The sequence below is a fragment of the Doryrhamphus excisus genome, chromosome 1 (assembly GCF_030265055.1).
Source record: "Doryrhamphus excisus isolate RoL2022-K1 chromosome 1, RoL_Dexc_1.0, whole genome shotgun sequence".
Lineage (NCBI taxonomy): Eukaryota > Metazoa > Chordata > Actinopteri > Syngnathiformes > Syngnathidae > Doryrhamphus > Doryrhamphus excisus.
The window spans coordinates 42,618,932-42,640,578 of NC_080466.1; the positions used below are offsets into that span (position 1 = coordinate 42,618,932).

The window sequence follows — 21,647 nt, forward strand, 5'->3', positions numbered from 1 at the left end:
ATGTTACAGAATACTGTAAAAAACACAATTTGTGTTCTCCTGAATTGCATAACATACTGTAACTATCATACGTGTACTTAATGTACACAAACAAAACAGGATGTGCACTGATACTGGCTTTCTGTATGTGCAGTGCCAATTGTATTCTTCTCTCTGATTGGTCAGATTATCAATAGATGGGAAACTTGGGCCAATCAGAACAAAGAATAAAGAAAGGGATTTAGCTCCTTTTGGTTGAAATCTGAAATGGAAATAGCGCCTTTTGGTTGAAAGCATGAATTTCATATCACTTTTTTCATATTTTTAAAAATGATTTCAAGACCAAAATATGTGATTTGGATACACATGACAGAGGTCTATTAAACTCATGAAAAACATGCAACTTAGTGAAAATTGGATTTAGCGCCTTTTGGTTGCAAGCTCTTCATATCTAAATGAGTCTGATTTTTCTTCATTGTGGATTACGGATAATGATGAACTGTACTCCTTTCATGCTGGTACTCGGCAAAAATACATAACGTAATGTATCTGGCTCATCTCTAAGAGTGATGAAGATTCTGACTTACAGTACGTATATACTCTCCATAGAACAGGTGGATGTCAACTTCACTAAGAAGCAACCATTTGTATCAAGGAGTAAACTTATACTATGTTTAAAAACCTTGAATCCGGTGCACCTCATGTGAGCACTGAGGGCCAACATCTGTAAAAATGTTCTGTGGAAAGAGGTTCCAGTAGCTCATCCTTGACTTCTTGTCTGTTCTCTGTCAGCAGTCCCGGGGTAATAAGACGCATAATACGTCAGGGCTATTCCTGGTTGAAAAACCTTGAGTGCTTTGATCACCTCTTTCGGATTCATCACTCCGGCTAAGCCTGCTGCTCACGATGTGATAAACTATCAGCGTACTCAGATTTGAGCCGGCAACTCTGTGCGGAGAGACGGGAGTCATGGCGACGGGCGAGCAACAATACTAATTTTGTTGACAAGCTGTTACTGCAGCCACCCCATTTAATTTTTTTCTTTAAGATCAAGCCGTCTGTCTTTGTCCTTAACCGCCTCAGCCGCGTTTTGCGGTGTACTCCAAACTACAGCCGATACAAGTGGACTAGGAAGTTGTGTGACAACTTTGCCTGCCTTTTATCAGTACATAAAACATTATTGTGCACCCCTGTTATGAAAGCGAGCTCCTAATTGACTGGTTGTTGCTTGTTTATTTGATATATATTTACGAGCGGGGCAGTAATGGGAAGCGGTAATTACCCAAGATGCAATGCCGGGCTCGAGCTGAGGTGCAAGCATCCTGATGAGACTGTATCGCAGATAAAAGCATGCAGGTTCCTATTATAATCTGGCATGCTGTTTAAATGCTTGATACTAGCGAGGGGAGATTGCTAATTGGCCCAGCGTCTGTGATACAATGTCATTGTTTACTATGATTATGTAGAATATGGGGATCAAACACCGGATACTTTTATCTTTGCATCCCCCCCCTCCCATTCCTCAGAACAAAGCTGCGACATTTAAAAAAAAAAAAAAAAAAAAAAAAAAAACGAGAACGGATATCGGGACTTACTTCTTACTGATAATTGCCTAAGCTGTAAAAATGAAGGCGTGCCCTCTTAAAGGACTACTGTAGGTTTGACGCTCCTGAAGTCGTTGTGTTGTGGTAGCGTGAGCTATTCATGGAAGCCGATGACGGTATCTTCCCTGACCCCTAACGATTCAGTTGACCTGAGACCGGGATGGCGGCGGCGGCGGCGCTCTGTGTTTGATTTAGTTTACCTTTCGGTTCCACTTTCACACAAAGTCGCTCTCCGTCTCTTTTGCTCTTTGTCTGTTTCTCGGAGACAATCTCTTTGTTTTCTAATTTCCTCTCCTCTGAAGAATAAAGAGCTACACGGCTTGTTTGTGCTGCTGTTGTTTGGTGGCTCGCTCTCCCAGTAGATCTTCAGACATTGTTGTTGTTTGTCTGCAACGCCCCGGTCCTTGGAGAGAGTTTGTTTTTGTTCACAGGTTTTATTAAAAAGGGGGTGGCGCCCAATTCCCTGTGGTGAGTGTTGATTTGACATAAAGAAAAGGATATGAAGAATGAATTTTGACCATTTATCACAAATGAAGTGAATAAACACACAGGAAAGCAGTTACCGTGTTGCTTTTTCCTGTGTTTACATTTGTTGAACGGATGGTTTAGGTCCCTATATTTTATGGTGCTGACAGTATGGAATGTTGAGGTGCTTGCTCTCAGCTTCGTGTTGTGATTCCTGCTTTTTGTTTGTTCAGAGGAAAAAGTACCACCTTGTTGCAGTTTTACCAAAGTACAACAAGAACGGCGGCCAAACCCTTCAGTGACTATGCAGTGTATTGGTCTAGCCCAGGGGTGGGCAAACTACGGCCCGGGGGCCACATCCGGCCCGCCAAGTGTTTGAATACGGCCCGCCCAATCTTTCCAAAGTATTTAATTTAAACTCAACATACAACCTGGCATCATGGCCTGAGCCAACCTTTTGATGGTTGTATCAATTTCGTTGTTTGACATGGTCTGTTGTTTACAAAGTGCTCCTGAAAAAAGAGACACAAGCACATAATAATAATAAAAATTAAAATAATAATTATTATATTATTATTATAACTATTATGATTATTATATTTATTATATTAATGCTAATTATTATATTAATTATATATAATATAGTTATATTTGCATATTTTACATAATAATACTATAATAATTATTATTTTAATTTTATTTTAATTATTATAATATTTTATTATTTTGAAAATATTTAAATATAAATATAAAATAATAAATAATAATAGCAGATTGCATGACAATTTTACAGATACAATAATACCAGGTGGACTGTTACGTGTAAAATATATAGTCTGCCCCCCCCCCCCCCCCCCCCCCCCCCCCCCCCCCGGAAATTTTGTTATATCAATGCGGCCTGCGAGTCAAAAAGTTTGCCCACCCCTGGTCTAGCCTCATAAAAAAAAAAAAAAAAAAAAAAACGTATTTTCCGGACTATAAGTCTAAATTTTTTTCGTAGGTTGGCTGTTCCTGCGACTTATACTCCAGAGTGACTTATAAATGAAAAAGCTGTTTATGTTACATAAATCCTAGACACCTTTTCTGTTTATGTTTATTTTTTGTGTGTTTAGTTTGTAAAATAAATTACCCGCAAAAAATGTGACTTATATTCCAGTGCGACTTATGTAGTTTTTTTTTTGTTTTTTTTACCTAAGTATGCTTTTTTGGCCTTGAGCGACTTATAGTCCAGAAAATACGGTATATACAGTAAACCTCGGATATATCGGATTCAATTGTTCCCACTGGTTTTGTCCGATATAAGCGAAATCCGTTATATGCGTATACCGGAAAATGTCAGTTTTACGCATATATCGGATTTATATCCGGTATATGCGTAAATCGGATTTTATCCGTTATAAAAAGGCACTTCCTTGACTATGTTTCCAATGTACCTGGACGCGCAGGCAACGCTGCAAACGCTGCAAATGACGTCGTATAGCGGCCTGTCACGATTCGGCGAATCGGAGCGCCACGATGCGGCCATCCGATATATGCCAGGGAAATTTCATGGAAATGCATTGGAACGGGACTGGAGATTTTGTCCGAAATAGGCGAAATCCGTTATAAAAAATCCGATATATGCAATGGATTTTTATTGGAAATGCATTACAGAAAAATCGGTTCTTTTTTATCTGTCCGTTGTGAGCAAATTTCCGATATATCCGAGTCCGATATATCCGAGGTTTACTGTATTTGATAGTCACACACTAGTTAAAATTTATAATTCATTCAATGCTAACATGGATTTAAGTGTTATGCATTTCTACTGTAACGCGTCTTATTTTCCATTTTGTTAACTATATTCGGTAATATGAGTGTAAAATGACTATTATAGCGCTGTTTCATGTCTAGAGGACTCATACAAAACATATTTAGAAGCTCTTTATCAGGTTTTCTATAACTACAAATATATTCTATTTAGAAATAAGGAATCCTCCTTCCTATTGAATTGGTTCCGGAACCAATTAAACGAGGGGCGACTGCTAATAATGTACACTTTCAATGCAAAAAAAGATTGTGTATGTGGTTGGATGTGTCCTCGTGGAAGAGCATGACACAGCAGGACCCGAGTTCATGATCTGGTAGGAAGGATGCTCGCACCCAAAGCGACACAAATGGATGCGATGGTTAAAGGTCTCCTGGCCAATAATATACTGCAGGCTTTCATTGTGCGCTTTATTTTGTGTATGTCTCTCCATCCTCATTGATTTCTATCCCGCCCTCTGTCTGCGCCACACTGACAACTCTCTTCCTGAGTGAGATCATGCTGTTTGTTGTTCTCATCGGGGTCAGCATTATAGTAGCGCCAGTTTGGATGTCAACAATGGCCGAGGTTGTTCTCCGCCCTGCTTGGTTCGTGAGTCATCTCACAAAGTGTTTCAATTATGAACAGTACTTACAGTCCCTTAAATGATACACCCGTTATTTATTCACCCTTTTATTGTCTTTCTAATATTGTGGCCATCAAAGCGAGTCCACTGGTTTTTCAGCATTAGTGATGCCTTTTATATTTGAATTTCAAGCTAGGAGACTCGAGTTCAATTCCACCATCGGTCATCTCTGTGTGGAGTTTGCATGTTCACCCCGTGCATGCGTGGCTTTTCTCCGAGTACTCCGGTTTCCTCCCACATTCCAAAAACATGCTAGGTTAATTGGCCACTCCAAATTGTCCATAGGTATGAATGTGAGTGTGAATGGTTGTTTGTCTATATGTGCCCTGTGATTGGCTGGCCACCAGTCCAGGGTGTACCCTGCCTCTCGCCCTAAGACAGCTGGGATAGGCTCCAGCATCCCCACAACCCTCATGAGGATAAGCGGTAGAAAATGAATGAATGAATGAATATTTGTATTTCAGTCCATTTTATACTTGAAAATGTGTAATGTAGGCAAAAAAAATCCACGTGTGTTTAAATATGCATGATTTATCAACTCTGAAACTGCGATATTGGAAGCACAAAGCAAAGTTTACAGGTATTTACATGTAACAGTATCACTGTTATTTTCACGAACATTTTTAACAGCGTCATTTTGCAATCTAATTCTAATACATGGCCAAAAATTTGACTTGCTTACATGTCTGTTTATCTACTGAAAATACAAGCAGTATTTAATGGGTGATGACAAAAATGACAACTGAAGCAGCGTTGAAGTTTATTGAAGCGTAAAATGTTCGTCACACCCGGAACTTTTTCCCCGTGACTCTACATTTTAAACACTGATGCAGATTTGGGAATAATGTGGAACTCACTTTTTAACGCTGAAAAGTAAAGTGCCTGTGAAAAAAAACAACGGTATCAGACCTCCATACAGCTTATGCAAATTGTGGCACAATGTGTTCATTGATAAACCCTATTTGTGTACAAAGAGAATATACAGGAGGGAATATTTATCCGCCCCGTTACACAGATACTGTTTATTCCACACTCTGCACATTAAGGGCAAATTTGTTGTTATTTCTTTCTGGCATAACTTCACATGTTCATGGCAAAGTTGGAATCCTTGTTTATAGAGAAACAGGTTTTATATACATACTGTGGCCATGTAGTATTGATGTTTGTTATGATCTTTATTGCCATATTGAGCTGTGAAATGTGAATGATTCACAACTTGTTTACTTTTTCACTATTAAATATTGATGCATGTTTTCTTGCCTTTTTATAGGTTAGTTTTTTTTATTTTTTATTTTTTTTGCACAGCCGGTTTTGCACCCACCCGGTTTTTGGTTTCCTTTTTTCCAAAAACTAAAACCAAGCAACTTAAGTAAAAGCTGTGGTTGTCTGTTTATTAATTAATCGTTTTTTTGACTGGCTGTTTGTTATATTTTGTTCCACGTTTTTCCAAAACGTTTATAATATACCATTTCATTTAAATATAATTTTTGTTTGCCTGCTTCGTTCACAACAGTTAGACTCCCTCAAGAAGTCTTTCTTCTGCGTGTAGTCAAATTGCATATAGTATATATAGTTCTAAAAATAACCACCAGTTACAGTATGCACAATGTCAATTTAACAAACAAAACGCTTGATTATCAAAAAAAGTGAACCAATTGGTCATTATTTTGTGAAATATTTGTTGTTGTTCTATAACCAAGCAAAGATATATATTTTTTTCCGATTACTCGATTAATCAACAAAAATTTCAGTAAAATACTTTGTTACCAAAATACAATATTTCTACGTTTCTGCATAGAAAACATACTTATAGGTAGTTTTCATGTTTACAAGAGGTGATGATACAACTCTCCACTAATGGATTTCATCTCCAGAGCAATTTTAAGCCATAAAAACGGCCACAAGGTGGCAGGATGGAGGAGTGTAGCGTGCAGAAGGTCGCGCCTTGTAGGAGAATTTCAATGCATGCACACATGTAGTGAAAATTGTAAATAATACATGGTGTTATATTTGTAAATAGTTGTTATTTTGATGTAAAATTACACCTTTTTTGTGTCCTTTATGTGTGTATAGTTGTTTAAATGTTTGAGCGGTGCCAAAAGCAAAACATTTCAGAGTGAAAGTTATAACTGAAATGTATCTTTTCTTAAAAAAAAACGTTTTCTTTTGTTAAGAACGTGACATTTTCCTGAAACGTACCTGTGTTCTACTACTGATGAGTAAAAAAAGAAAATGGTACTAACAGGTAGGTTCCATGTTCGTACAGCCATAGAACACCAGGGGTTGTCGTTTGAAAACGGCTGGGATGGAATGGGTTAACGGAACAATTAAAGTTGAGCAGCTCATCTCATTGTTTGGCTTTTTTTTTTTTTTTGCTCAGTCACTTTGTAATTGTTTCTGTGTCATAAGCAGCTATTGCTATTGATACAAAATGGAAATGCTTTGAGTCATCTCTTTTAGGGAATGGCTCTCTATCACACTCTCACATTCTTTTAAAGGGGAAAGGAAGATGAATTTTGCCCATAAAGGCTGAATCACAAGGGCTTTTTATCCTAAATGGCTCGGGGGATTGTTATCTGTGGGGAAGTGTGTCCTGCCTCTATCGTGTTCAATCAAGTGTCCACTTAGCTGTGACTGGGAGTAATTGTTCCCAAGTGGGCCACACACTGACCTGTTAATGCCTGCTTTGACCCTCTAACCTTGTCAGCACGTCTGGGGGAGGAGTTTAAATCATGTGGATTTCAGTGGCGTCTTTACACTACCCGGGTCAAGCGGGCATCGGCCCAGAAAGACCACTCTCTTGTAATTGTTCCCAGCATCACGGGTCAGCTCGGAGTGTTCCCAAAGATCAGCTCCTATTAGCTGCCGTACCGGGAGTGGCGTTACTTAACGGGTCACGCCATTGATCCGATGCAACTGTGTCCTTCAATGCAGTCACGGGCTCTGTTAGAATGCTTTAAGACATCGGAAATAGAAATTTAGCATTTTAGCATGGTCGGTGAAGTCTGGACGGAAGAAGATTTTTGTTCCTGAAGCCACACTTGTATTCAAAAATATACGAAACGGCTTTAATCTGTTATGATAACGTCTTATGTGTTGTGTGCTAACATTTTTGGCTTTCTGGAACTGGATTAACTGGATTTACATAATTTCGTACGGGATAAAGTAGAACTTTATTTCGGTCGAGTCAGACCTTTTGGAAAAAATTTAGTAACTTTTAGTAACTTTTTCGGAAGTAACTTCCGAAAATTATTGAATGTATATATGTATATGTGTATGTATGTATGTATATATATATATATATATATATATATATATATATATATATATATATATATATAGTATATGTGTATATGTGTATATATATACGTATGTATATGTGTGTATATATATATATGTGTATATATATATATGTATATGTGTATATATATATATGTATATGTGTATATATGTATATGTGTATATATGTATATGTGTGTATATATATATGTGTGTATATATATATGTATATGTGTATATATATATATGTGTATATATATGTGTGTATATATATATGTGTATATATAAAATGAAATAAATAAATAAATACATGAAAAAAAATATATAATATATAAAATGAAATAAAATTCAATAATTTTTGAAGTTACTAAGGTCTGACTCGACTGACTCGAAAAATAATATTTTTTTATTTTATTTTATTTTATATTTATATAAATATATTTATTTAAATATAAAATATTTATTTTTTATTATATTTTATATATTTAAAAAAATATATATATTTTATTTTATTTTATATATTTATAAATAAAAGTAATAGATATATATACATATAGAGTAATACTGTTCCATTGATAATCCCGAATCAAATCAAATCTCGTCACTCTCAACTGATCAGGTGACACTAGATTCCCACTCTTTTTTTTTTTTTTTTGCACCATCAATGTTTTTAGATCATTTTCTGGAACTCTCTCACCAAAATACAGCACCATGAGCACGTTGACCAATCAGGGAATCGTACCTTGACACAACAACAGGACCAAGATGGGGGGTAAGACAAAACGCCTCCTTTCCCCCCCTAAGAAACCTTGTGTTCATGAAACAAAAAGCCAGATGCCACCAACACAAAATGCTGCATGTCCTCCATTGTTGGCGCTCGTTTATTCTGTCACATTCCTTCTCTTTGTTGGATCCATCGGCGGGTTGCACTGTGTTTGCATTTGTATGATGTCACTTCATTTACAGGTCGCTGCTGACATACCTAATGCTATCTTGTCCACACATACTGCATTGGAAACCTGCACAGTTTACCATTCCAAATCGTAGCAAGCTGAATGGGAATGCCAGTGCGGAGAAGGATTGCACTGCTGCTTCAACGTTTCAGACACTTCAAACAAAACTGAAAAATTTTACCTGCTGGAAAATGTGAATCCCATAAGTTAAAATAGCTATAAAAATAATTGCTTGATCACAGTAGTTTGGTAATGGTAATGGTTTTATTTCATTTGAACATGCATCAGATTACAATTGAGTGCATCCCATAATCAGTTCCCAGTTCCACATGTCCAAAAGGAGTAGGAAGAAGCAAAGCTTATTAAATCCTAGCCCTCCATCTGGTACTTTTACAATAGTAGTAACTGTTACATTTGTTCACTTCCTGCTTTCCTAATATAGTTTTTTAATTTTATTTTTGTCATGTACCAACGTAGGAGGATCTCTTCCCTGAGATCATATTTATTGGATGACATTTTTAGGGAATTAGTTATTTTTAGCCTTAGCTTGGCCTTAGTTTGGTAAGGATAAGGAGCTTGGAAAAATATTTGTTTTGCCGTAGTAGTAGTACAGTAAACCTCGGATATATCGGACTCGGATATATCGGAAATTCGCTCACAACGGACAGATAAAAAAGAAGCAATTTTTCTGTAATGCATTTCCAATAAAAATTCATTGCATATATCGGATTTTTTATAACGGATTTCGCCTATTTCGGACAAAATCTCCAGTCCCGTTCCAATGCATTTCCATTAAATTTCCCTCGCATATATCGGATGGCCGCATCGTGGCGCTCCGATTCGCCGAATCGTGACAGGCCGCTATACGACGTCATTTGCAGCGTTTGCAGCGTTGCCTGCGCGTCCAGGTACATTGGAAACATAGTCAAGGAAGTGCCTTTTTATAACGGATAAAATCCGATTTACGCATATACCGGATATAAATCCGATATATGCGTAAAACGGACATTTTCCGGTATACGCATGTAACGGATTTCGCTTATATCGGACAAAACCAGTGGGAACAATTGAATCCGATATATCCGAGGTTTACTGTATATACCGTATTTTCTGGACTATAAGTCGCTCAAGGCCAAAAATGCATACTTAGGTAAAAAAAAAAAAACTACATAAGTCGCACTGGAATATAAGTCGCATTTTTTGCGGGTAATTTATTTTACAAACTAAACACACAAAAAATAAACAAACAGAAAAGGTGTCCAGGATTTATGTAACATAAACAGTTTTTTCATTTATAAGTCGCTCTGGAGTATAAGTCGCAGGAACAGCCAACCTACGAAAAAAATTTAGACTTATAGTCTGGAAAATACGTTTTTTTTTTTTTTTTTATGAGGCTAGACCAGGGGTGGGCAAACTTTTTGACTCGCGGGCTGCATTGATATAACAAAATTTCCGGGGGGGGGGAACAATTGAATCCGATATATCCGAGGTTTACTGTAGTAGTAGTTTTTTTTGTTATTGCAGAAATGCTGTCTTATGTTGACATGAAACGACCTCTGTTACTGTGTCCAAATTATTATTTACCTCTCCAAAGCAAATTTTTGCATAATTTCTGATGTCTGCATACTTGCCAAGATGTATGCATGTAGTACATGGCATAGTACATAGCTTGTATTGCTACACCGTTCTCAAGTAAGCATTTTCATTCATTCATTCATTCATTTTCTACCGCTTTTTCCTCACGAGGGTCGCGGGGGGTGCTGGAGCCTATCCCAGCTGTCTTCGGGCGAGAGGCGGGGTACACCCTGGACCGGTCGCCAGCCAATCACAGGGCACATATAGACAAACAACCATTCACACTCACATTCATACCTATGGACAATTTGGAGTCACCAATTAACCTAGCATGTTTTTGGAATGTGGGAGGAAACCGGAGTACCCGGAGAAAACCCACGCATGCACGGGGACAACATGCAAACTCCACACAGAGATGGCCGAGGGTGGAATTGAACCCTGGTCTCCTAGCTGTGAGGTCTGCGCGCTAACCACTAGACCGCCGTGCCGCCCCAAGTAAGCATTTTGTTCTAGAAATTCTAGAGCCGCGTGATGCTGACCACGAATGCTTGATTGGTCGGCTTGTAGTACATTGTTTTGGTGTGTATACGACCCGTTCAGTGGGCCCGGCGCCCCCCCCTCTGTGGATGCTTTCTCCTGTGATTTCGAATCCGACTGTTGTCATGCATGGATTAGTTCCACCTATACACTAATACCCCCCAACACACACTTTTTCTTTAGCTGATATCGTGGGGCGCTAACAAGCTAAATAGTCGATGACCGCGGTGTGGTTGCTCATGGAGTTGATGCCACTGCATTGCATTCCAACTCATTGTAATGTCCAAATCTGCAACTACTGCACGAGCTGCGTCATATTGTGGCAGATGTTGCAGGGAGTCCACTTCTCCATCGTTCCAAGGTAGCAAATGCAAATGTTTTGATGGACACAGATACAGTTGTGTCGCCGTAAATCCATGTGGAAAGGCCGCCTGTTGGGATCAACATATTTTGGGAAGTAATGACAAGCACGCAGCCGAGTAATCAGAGGGGTTTTATCTTGGACCAATAGCAGACCCAAGAATGTGGATGGGCTTTTGAAACACAAATGGGGATGGTAGAATTCCTCTTTGGTGAATTATGAGCCGTTGGGACGTTGGACTCTTTGTTATATCTGGTTGGAGACCCACGGAGCGTGTCAATCAACTTGTGATGCTGGAGACAGGACAGTTCACCGCATCATTTGTATGATCTGAGCTTTGTTTAGCTGATCGGTCCAACTTAACATTTGTGGTAAATGCAGTCACTGTATGAAGTACATTATTGAGCTGAATGTAAGACCGCCCTGAATATGGACTAAACCAGGGGTCTCAAACACGCGGCCCGTGGGCCAAATGTGGCCCGCAGGACACTAGTTTGAGGCCCCCGCCTTGATATGAAAGTTTAATGTTAGTGCGGCCCGCGCAAGTTTGATATGGATGCTGTATGGTATCATGTACCCAGAAAAAATTATTACATTTGATTAATGTTCATCTTAAAGGTTAAATAACTGTTAATAGTTATCCTCCCTATCCATGTGGAAGTGGTAAGTTTTTGGCTATTTAAATGATACCCAGAAAAAATTATTACGTTTGATTAATGTTCATGTTAAAGGTTAAATAACTGTTAATAGTTATCCTCCCTATCCGTGTGGAAGTGGTAAGTTTTTGGCTATTTAAGTTTAAATGAAATAACTTGAAGGCTACCATTTAGGTCGCCAGCTCTCTAGTTTGCGAGTTAGCGTGTGTCTCAAGACCCTGCAGTTGCGCAATATGTTGTAAATAAAAAGAGTATAAATGTGACTATAGTCGTGTTTTGTCATGTCTACAGGGCTCTAATAATGCTTTGTTCATTTTAATCTGAAAAAAATCATTTGTCTACCCACCAACTATATGTGGTTTAAGTTTTTATTATTTGCCGTTTTATTATTATTATTATTATATTTATTTATTATTGATTGATTGATTTTCTTTATTCTTGATTTATTTATTTTTCATCTTATTTTGTGCAGAAAAATAAAAATTAAAATATTTGAGAACAGAGCTTTTATTGTAGAAAATCGGAACCAAAGCACTGAAAAAGTTTGTATATTTTTCTGTTTTTAATAAATGCATTGCCCAGACCCTAGCTCCAGTGGCCCCCAGTTAAATTGAGTTTGAGACCCCTGGACTAAACCCTCTATTTTATGAAAGACCGGCATGTTTTGAGACATTTCCAAGGACTAGTTAACCGCGATGAACGAGGGACGGCAATATTTAAGACCTTTATTATAAGATGGCCCCTCTTTCAAACTGTTTTTCATTGAAAAAATCCAGTCTTTGAGTTAATATGGTGTATAATATAGGACACTGCATTGTAGTGGTAATAATCAAATATCGCTTAGTCGCTTTCATATCCAGATTTCCACAGAATTTCCAGTTATCTTCAGTCCACAAATGTTTCATTGATCCCTGTCAAAAGGAAAGACATATATGAACAATGCATGTCTTTAAGCAAAGTAGATTCGGGTCTGTGTCACCCAAAAAAAAAACAACTTATGAGTCACTTTGCAGCATTCAATAGTCTCAAGGTGTGGAATGAATCACTGAAATGAGTTTCTGTGATTGAAAAACAACCCTTGTGGCTAAAAATTATTTTGATGTGTTGGTATAGAGATGACAGTAATATGCATATAGGTCGGAAATATTCTACCAGGAATTTGTGTGTCATGTGTCAAATATTGGCGCTAGAAGAAGGTCACTTACACGCATTTTTAAGTTAGTTTTAGTCTCGATAAGCTTATGAAGGGGGTTCCCCCCCCCCACCTTTTCACTTCCTGTTTGTAATTGTTGTATTGTTTCCCTCCCTTCCTTCTCCTTTCTCTCTGTTCTCTTAGAAGCCCCCATGTTTCTGCACTAAGACTGCAAACGAAAGTCTGATTGGCGGAATGGCGTGCCTGGAAATTCAGCACCATTGATCAGGGTATGTGATCTATTAATCACCGATTAATTGTTGCTGCTCTAATAAAATGTTTTGCCAAACAGTCGTTATCGAGTGCAGATGCCACAAAGAGCTTCTAAAATTTGTAATGGAGTTAAATAAGCAGCACATATTTGCACATACACAATAATTAGGACGCACGTGCACCATTGATATAGCCTTCGCTCCACAGTCGACGAACACAAACGTCTTAAAAATATTTTGTCCCTTTCTATTGAGTTTTGGACTCCTATAGAGCAGCTACACACCATAACAAACACAGAAAGCTTTATAGATCTTCCACAATCTGCACCTATTCAGCTGTATTTCTTTGGATTTCGTGCTTTCTGCAAAATGGTCTGTTTTAATATATTACACCTCTGTGACATCACAAAGGAGCAGCTTTACCACGCCTTTTGAAACGGAGTGTTTTGAGCCCATCCCAAACTTTTTTCAGAGCTCACTTCCGAATGCGCAGACCTCATTATCTGAAACTTCGGCCTGGTTTAACACCAGAATACAACATTTGAGTTACATTTATAGGTCAGAAACGTGGAAAAAGCATCATCATATTGTTGAAACGTGAACAACAGCACAATATAATTGTTGTAGCTGTTGCCTGAGCTGTCATCCTCTTCTTGCCCGCCTCCTCCTCCTGTTCCAGAAGGCATCCCAGGACGGAACTGGGATGCCTTCTTCATCAGCAAAATGACTATTGTTGTGTTATTTTATGTTAAAACACCTATTTAGAAAGTCTTAAACAGATTTCCCATACTCGAACTAAGAAAATATTCAGTTTATTCACATTAACAAATTAATCGCGATGTTTTCTTCTTCTTCGTGGCACATTTTTTGGCCGATACGACTTATTCTCTGGAGCAATAAATTACGGTACAGTCCGCAACATTGCAACTGATGAAATGACTCTTATCATCCGTCTTTAGTCAATAGGTACTGTATGTGTTCCCGCTTACAACGTTTCTCAGAAGGGAAGCCAAACGACTAGCACAGCGGCATCGGACAAATTCATGCACGGATAACTCGAGGGTCATATCTTCCTGCTCCTCCTGCACGGCTGCCCCGCCATGACACTTAACGCCTCATTTGTGGGCGACGTGGTCAATGGATCGAGTCTGTGATCGGTTACCATAAAAGGCAGCTTTTCCCTCTCTGCTGATGGGGCACTTACTTGTGGGTCCTACCCCCCCCCCCCCCCTCCCTGTATGGAATATCTATATAGGAAGAGCTATATCTAATGGATGGTTGTAGCCCATCAGAATGGATCATAAACACAAAGCGCTCTCCAGCCGTTTTGCTTGGTAGTTAGTTCAAAAGGACATCCCAGTGAAAGCATTTCCCTTGAACTTGTGGAGGAGTGTTTCGACACTGGGTGGACAGAGATGCAGGATATCCAGGTCAATGTTTGGGGGGTGTCTCATTTATTCCCATTCTGTTTAACACCCTGTGAATGTCTGCAGCCCTGTCTTAATGTTTAGCGTTCAAACCCAAGGAAGAGCCATTCATGCTTTGTTTGGGTCCAGTTTAATAGTTTTTTCTACTTCTAGCCTATGACTTGTGTTTCATTTGACCACGGGTAGCAGGATTAAAGGGGCCCTACGTGAGTGCAGCGGTGACACGCGTTCCTCCAACGCTCGCTCACTCATACACGATCCTGCAAACATACCTCCACACTGATATACCCATTCATTTTCGAGCATGCAAATGAGAACAGACCCCAAATGTATTCTTCTGTCTGGATGTTAATTCTTCAAAAGTGTTAGGATTCGGATCCCCTAAACCAAAAAGTGCCATAAATTTGTAGGACTTGCTACTGTTAGGAATGGAATATGTTCCTCTCTGTTTTAGACAAAGTACTGCAACATGCTTATTGTATCAATCACCTCTCTGACAGAAGTTCCTCGTTGCGGATCGATTAGACTTCACTAAACTTTCATTGCAATTGTTTGTCTCTACCCCCGTTTGGATGAAATTGGACAAAATATTTCGTTTTATTTGTCACATTCTGTTATCAAATTCTGTGCCAAGCATTGCCGTCGACCTTACATTAATGCATCATCTTCCATCTTTTACCATGATTAAAGTGCTCAGAAATATTTCAAAAAAGGAAGAAATTATATACTGAATAACCATTTTTGTCATACTGATGTCATCCGCCAGTAAAACACTACAAAATACGAGCTAAATGAAGTGGTGATTATCAAACGCCCCCAGCAAGTTTTCTGAACCGCTGCTATCTTGGCTGTGATTTCATGCCGAGGACGCTTTCCAGCAACGGGACTCATCAAAACACAGCTATGGATGAGAAGAGAAAGATGGTATTAACGGCAATAACACAATAACATTTACTGATATTATATTAATCATAACTTGTTGCTGTATGGTCAGCTGGCACAATACCAGTTTCAGAGGCCAGAACTTTCTCCGGTTGTTGACAAAACTCATTGACCATCTGATCTAACAGTTAACAGCAGGGATGTTGTGTGCCGTGTGTACTCAAGTGTTCCGACAAAAGCCTGCCATTTATATATATATATATATATATATATATATATATATATATATATATCCTTATAACTGAAAAACAACAATAAATGCAGCACAACAATCTGAAAACACTGTACAGTCGTCCCTCGTTTATCACGGTTAATTGGTTCTAGCTTTGACCATGATAGGTGAATTTCTTGGAATATTTGTGAAGTTACCGCACAGCAAACCGGTTTATGGCCAAATTTTCTTTGAAACTTTTTTTTTTCTTTACATTAGAGCCCTGTAGACATTATATAACACCCCTATAGTGTTATTTATGGACATAGTGTTCAATATTAGTGATAAGACATAACTCACCATTACATTGGGAAAGTCCATAGCTGTTGTAGTACATATATCGAACGGAATGTGGGTCCATCACATGGCATTAAAGACAAAGACCACTGCCACACCGAAGGGGAGAACTTTTTTCAATGCATTTTTAATGCAGGTATTGTCTCGTCAATGCAACATCACCGAGGCCGAGTAGCGACCAGAATACTATTTATGACTTGTCTTTCAATATTTTTGACTAACAATAAGCTGTAGTCAACCACGAAACAGCGGCCATCTATTTATCAATACATTTTTAAAGAACCACAGACGCTGTTGGAACTGAATGGTTGTATTCCCTGCGTTATTTTGCACACATGACATAATAATAATAAGTTACACTTTAAATATTAAAAATGTAAAACTATTGCTTTGTTTTGTCTCGTTATCTGCTGCCAATTATTCTTTCGAACAAGCATCAAAATGACTTCCTTTCCCCACCGCACCTCATAAACAAACTGCTAAATCTCAGCAAATGCTCAGCAACATCCTGCTAAAGTCATGTAATTCTAGTCCTCTTGGCTCTCTTTGTTTTCCACCGATGCAGATGCTTTGGCTTCACTGTGTCATACAGGCAAAGACTTTGCTCGGGGAAGGAGAGAGCGGCTGACTCCATTAGTGTCATTTCAATAGCTTATTAGATCACTCTGACTGATAGATGCAGAAAATTGTTTTAATTGTATAATTTCCCGTGGTTAACCAATTGTGCATAAAGGAGCTATAATGTGCATGAAGGCCAGGGAAGGGCAACATTTGGCCTGTTTATTCTTACGTTGCCTTTCCACAGGAAACGAACAACAATCGGGGGTCTGGAGGATCAAGCGTAAACACAGACACAGGCGCACACAACAACACCCTTGGGCAGGTTCAGGCGTGCTCGGTGAGATGCTGCCCTTTTAAGTAATGTGTCTGACCAGTGCGTCTTCTCCTCGGGCGACGAAAACGCCGCCTGTAACTGTCTGATCAAGATGGCACAGCTTCACACAAATGTAACAGCCTTGCACGACACAGTTCAGTAAGCGCCGCGCTTGATGCCCGAAGAGATGAAGCTAAATGTGTCGCTGACGTATGCACATGCTAAGATATCTCATGGATACGCAATACGATACAGTCAATGAATGAATGGGAGGTTATGAACATCCGAGGAAGGATTTTACGCATACTAATTATGTTATGATCATTTTAATTTCAGTGTAGAGGTGGTCCTCGGTTTACGGCGTCACTAAAAGTATATGTATTGGCTGAATCACAACAAAAAAACATCAGCAAATCTGCACACGCATGACACAAATAAATATATGAATGTGGATGACTGGCATGTAAACAGTCAAAACCTCTGTAGTTCATATCCTACTACATCGGGAGCCCCCTCCCGGACTAAGTACTAATGAAAGTTGACAGGAAGGACTGTGGGGTACAGAACGTCGCCTCTCCAGCTGGTCCGTACCGGAGAATAGGAAGCGGTGTGTTCTTTGGCTTTGCGTTGCAAAGCAAATTAAAGCTCATATCTGCCAACTTCTTTGCCTGCCTGCACTTTCCTGTTTGGACTTGAAAGGCGATCGGGAGCCAAAGAGCCAAAGCAGTGACAGTTGACGGAAGCGTCGCAGAGGAGAGAGTATTTATTTACAGTGAGGCGCAGCGATGCTTGTTCAGGATGCGGTTTTCGTGCAGGATGCAACTCACCCCCTCCCCAAAAAACCCACACAAGAACACACCTAGTCTTATCTTTCTAATGTTTACCCTTATAATCCACAGGTTTGGTAATTCATGTGGGGGTGGGCGAGCCACCCTGGATTGTAATATTGTAATACTGTAATATTGTAATGCCAACATGTGTATTTCTGTCATATTTATGTATACTATGGTAATGTTAATGGTTTTATTTCATTTGAACATGCATCAGATTCCAATTGAGTGCATCCCATAATCAGTTCCCAGTTCCACATGTCGAAAAGGAGTAGGAAGAAGCAAAGCTTATTAAATCCTACCCCTCCATCTGGTACTTTTACAATCACTAACTGTTACATTTGTTCACTTCCTGCTTTCCATAATACAGTTTAAGTTTTTTTTTTTTTTTTTTTTTAATAATGTACCTCGTACCGAAGTATGAGGTGATATGAGCATCCAATGCCATAATGGGTACCATAGTGCGTGTCAATATAGTGATATACATATATAGCACATCATGACTGGTTCAAGACTCTTCATCCTTGTATTTAGCAAACATCAACTGCTTGTATTGTTTCTTGAATTGGCTCATCGTTGTGCATTGTTTGATTTCCTTACTCGATCCATTCCATAGTTTGATTCCACATACTGAAATGCTATGGCTAGCATAACGTAGTCCTAGCATAGAAGTGTTTCAAATGTACTTCTTCCCTGAGATCATGTTTCTCCTCTCTTGTAGAGAAGTATTGGATGACATTTTTAGGGAATTTGTTATTTTTAGCCTTATGCATTATTTTAGCTGTTTGAAGATTAGTATCTGTGATTTTAGAAATAAAGAGTCAGTATGTTCTCTGTAGGCGGCATGATGAATTATCCTTACTGACCTTTTTTTGCAGTACATTTAGCGAGTGAAGATTGCTTTTGTAGTTATTACCCCATATTTCCACACAATAAGTAAATATGGTAGAACAATATGTGTCTGATATGTCTACTATATTGGCTGATACGAGCATAAAAGTGGCTATAGGGGTGCTATATCATGTTGAGACTTCTCTAATGATGTTAAAATGCATATTTAGAAGGTCATAAACATGCTGTAACTATGAAAATATTCCATTTATAAATATCACGCTGTTGTCTGGAACCAATTAACCACAATAAAGAAGGGATTACCGTAAAAACAATTCAACGATAGAAGCGGCACAGCTTGGCGAAAAGATAAACCGTGCTGATCCCCGCTCCCTCGCTGTCATGTCGACCATCTTCCCTGAGTTTGAAAAGCAGGTTTTATGATGTGCCTTACGGCTTCTTCTATGTGGACAGAGACATTTCAACTCTGGAGAACCCACCACATAAAAAGGCACATCTGGTGAAGCCTGAATTGTAAAACAGGCCCACGTGTCCAGGCAGCATTGAGTTAATAATACACCCAGCTCCGCTTCCAGCTCACGCTGCAGCAAACACGGCCATCCGTTTAATCATAACTCATTTTTTTTCAGTTCTTAACTCTCAAATAGTTTGACATTGCCATCCTTGTCGTAAAACTGAGCCGAGTTTTGACTTATCTTTTTACTCCTAAGAATGTCAAAAGCAACATCATCACAGCATCTATGTCTTCTACAAGTTATATACTGTATGTGACCCCTTTTGACTTTAACAGTATTTCATAAAGTATTCACCATTTGTATATATTCCGAGTCCGTAGGAGTGCCCGTTTTTAAATTCCATTCCAGATGTAGTTTTTATTGCATATGTAGGAGGATGACCGTCGTCATGTGACCGAGTGCGTATAACGTAGCATGTAAGGGGATATTGTTCTCTAACAATCTCAAAATCTTGTCATTTTGCATATGCTAGGGATGTAAAATGTGTTTCCTGTGGTTTGTTTTGAGGTGTAGTGCCTGCATGTGCTGCGATTTATACATACAGTACACGAACGCGTCGAACGTGCAGTTTCACAACTCGGCGGAGATCTGAACCTGGCTGAGTTTCAGGGAAATATCAGTTACCGACTAAAAAAGGGAGAAAAGGAATTTTTTGTGAAAAGATACGTTTCAAGAATAACTTTACACATAAAGGATCAAAAATAATTTATTTACAAAAATACCACTATGAACTATTTACAATTTTTACATGTGGAACTGATGTGCTATGGAACTATGTGTGCGCGCAATGCGTTAAAATGTCCCTGCCATGTGAAACCTCCTGCACGCTACGCTCCTCCACGCTTTCTCAGGTTCACGCATGATTGTTCCCTTCGCATGATTCCCGCCGAGGGCTTCTCAAATGCACTTCTGCCACCTTGTGGCCATTTTTATGGCTTGAAATCGCATGTGCTTAAGTTAATGCTGAAATAAAACATCGTAACTGCGGAAACTGGGATAAATCGTCAGCTTGACTTGTGACTTTCTTGAGATTTGAAGTTTCGGACCTGAGACTTCCTCGTGCCTTTCTTTGGTGACCTAGGACTTTTACGGAATTCTGTATATTTTTGGACATTTTGCCATAATTACAAAATAATTATTTATGTTTATTTTTGAAAAAAATAAGTCAAAATTATCCTGATCAATAACCAGCCAGAAAAAAAGCTGGCTTTTAATGGCAGTAAAAGCGACTACAGAGTTTGACACGCAACTCTTGTGTTTAACTACCCTTCAAGTCGATACAAACGTCCTCACTGGTGATTTTTTTTTGTTTCTCTTGTTATGTTGTCTGTTCTTTGCAGTAAAGGGAGCCGTTTAGTGTTGTGGTTCTTATAGCCTTATCTGTGTTTGAGGTCTCTACTTTAATGGGCTTTATTGATCTAAACAGCATCAAGGGTTGTGGTCATGTTCTTTAGGCTGAGATAACTTCTGAGTAATTCTACTCCCGACAATGTATTAGCCTTTTATTGGTCCAAATAACTTTGCCTTTTAGACAGTAATGCACCAGTAAGTCACTGAAGCTCTTCATGTTGCTAGGATCTTAATAAAGCATATACTTTAGACATCTTGTTGTGGGGAACGTGTAGAAATAAAATGTTCAAAGGAATCATCAATGTGAATTATTAGGGATGCACGATGTATCGGACTGATAATTATCGGGCTGATACGATGGAATTACATGACGTCATACCGATGAATCCAAGCTACAATAACTGATATTTAATAAACAAACGCTCCAATCATGTGCTGCCTGGATACAGTGGACCTTGCTGGGCCGTGCAAGGGTGGCTTCTCCTGGTCTGTACCGGCTTCTCCTGACCTCCATAGTGGAACACCGACTGCTTGGAGCATGTGTCTGAATATAGCCCACCTTGGTGGATCCCTCCGCTCTAGCCTCCCGATGATGGATTTCACATGCGACATTTTCTTTTGATGGCTTCGCTGCTTAAGACTGATTGTCGTTGTTTGTCAGCGAGATCATTCGTGATTTTCGTCGATTTGGAGTTCGAGTTTGTCAGGAAAATAAAGTGGTGCCATTTGTCATCTGTAAAATCGGTGGCAGTTTCACGTTATGGATTTGAATAATAGATGAATCTCAGATCCAAGATGTTATTCATTTATTGCAAACCTACCGTGGGATAATTTTGGCCGATGCAGTTGCTATATTTGTATATCATTTTTGCTCATTTTAGCCATTTGAGCAATGATTATTGAAGCTTAAACTTCTGGTGACCAATTTGACTGAAACGTGTCCATCACAGGATTATTGGCGGTCGCTCCTTTATGGAGATTCTTAAAGATTGTTTGGAGTCAAACCTGCTCGTACTGTTTACTTGTGTTCTTTGCTGACATGTAGAAATCTTTTAACTGTTTTCCGCAAAAGACAGAAGTGAAATTACTGAGTTTAGTAATCAT

The 21,647-nt window shown here is 38.9% G+C and overlaps 1 protein-coding gene across 5 annotated transcripts in view; it reads left to right on the plus strand.

The window, feature by feature from the left end:
* Positions 1–21,647, plus strand: part of foxp1b (forkhead box P1b) — a 166,560-nt gene that overhangs the window by 5,411 nt on the left and 139,502 nt on the right. For 4 of the 5 annotated variants that reach the window (XM_058087447.1, XM_058087454.1, XM_058087397.1 and 1 more), the window contains exon 2: positions 13,178–13,263. The gene's annotated coding sequence lies outside the window, so the exon portion shown is untranslated. Of the gene's footprint in view, positions 1–13,177; positions 13,264–16,927; positions 17,021–21,647 lie in introns of all 5 variants that reach the window. The other variant, XM_058087405.1, reaches the window with a different exon arrangement.